Consider the following 765-nt stretch of genomic DNA (forward strand, 5'->3'; position numbering starts at 1 on the left):
AGGCTCCGGACGCGCAGGCTCAGCGGCCATGGCTCACGGGCCCAGCCGCTCCGCGGCATGTGGGATCCTCCCAGACCAGGGCGCGAACCCGGTTCCCCTGCTTCGGCAGGCGGACGCGCAACCACTGCGCCACCAGGGAAGCCCTATTATTATTATTTTTAAAACATCTTTATTGGAGTATAATTGCTTTACAATGGTGTCTTAGTTTCTGAAAAATATGGAACACTTCACGAATTTGTGTGTCATCCTTGCTCAGGGGCCATGCTAATCTTCTCTGTATCGTTCCAATTTTAGTATATGTGCTGTGGAAGCGAGCACGACATAACTCACTTTAAATGAACAAACACGTTAATATCAGTGGTTAAATGTAACATTCTGTTTACTTAAGTCAGTAATTACTATAAATGATAATGATTCCTCATATTCTTACATTATTCATTCCTCCTTTGGCTGGTAATATGAGAAAAATCAGAGTGATTATAGGTTTTTATGTAGTGATTTATAGAAAAAATAGATTATTCATTAAGATAATAGATGAATATTAAATGGAGGCATTGTTGCCTCACTGTTTACTTTTCCTGATGGTTTATTAATTTTCTTTACTGTTCTTAAAAAAAAAACCACCCTTTACAACTTAATGTCTTCTTGCAGAGTTGAGGGTCTAATGAGTATGGATTTTAGTATCCTTAATGGATATCAAATACCCTAAGTGGGGATTCAGCACATGATTTATGTGACCTCTTGTTCTTTTCTTAACTTTTCATA

At 38.8% G+C, this 765-nt stretch overlaps 1 non-coding gene across 1 annotated transcript; it reads right to left on the minus strand.

Annotated features, from left to right (window-relative positions):
* Window positions 1-211: 211 nt before the first annotated feature.
* On the minus strand, window positions 212-318 carry LOC112063894 (U6 spliceosomal RNA). Its single transcript, XR_002891240.1, has one exon. It is a non-coding gene; the product is annotated as a U6 spliceosomal RNA (small nuclear RNA).
* Between the last annotated feature and the right edge of the window lie 447 nt (window positions 319-765).

This window comes from Physeter macrocephalus, chromosome 4 (genome assembly GCF_002837175.3).
Source record: "Physeter macrocephalus isolate SW-GA chromosome 4, ASM283717v5, whole genome shotgun sequence".
Taxonomy (NCBI): domain Eukaryota; kingdom Metazoa; phylum Chordata; class Mammalia; order Artiodactyla; family Physeteridae; genus Physeter; species Physeter macrocephalus.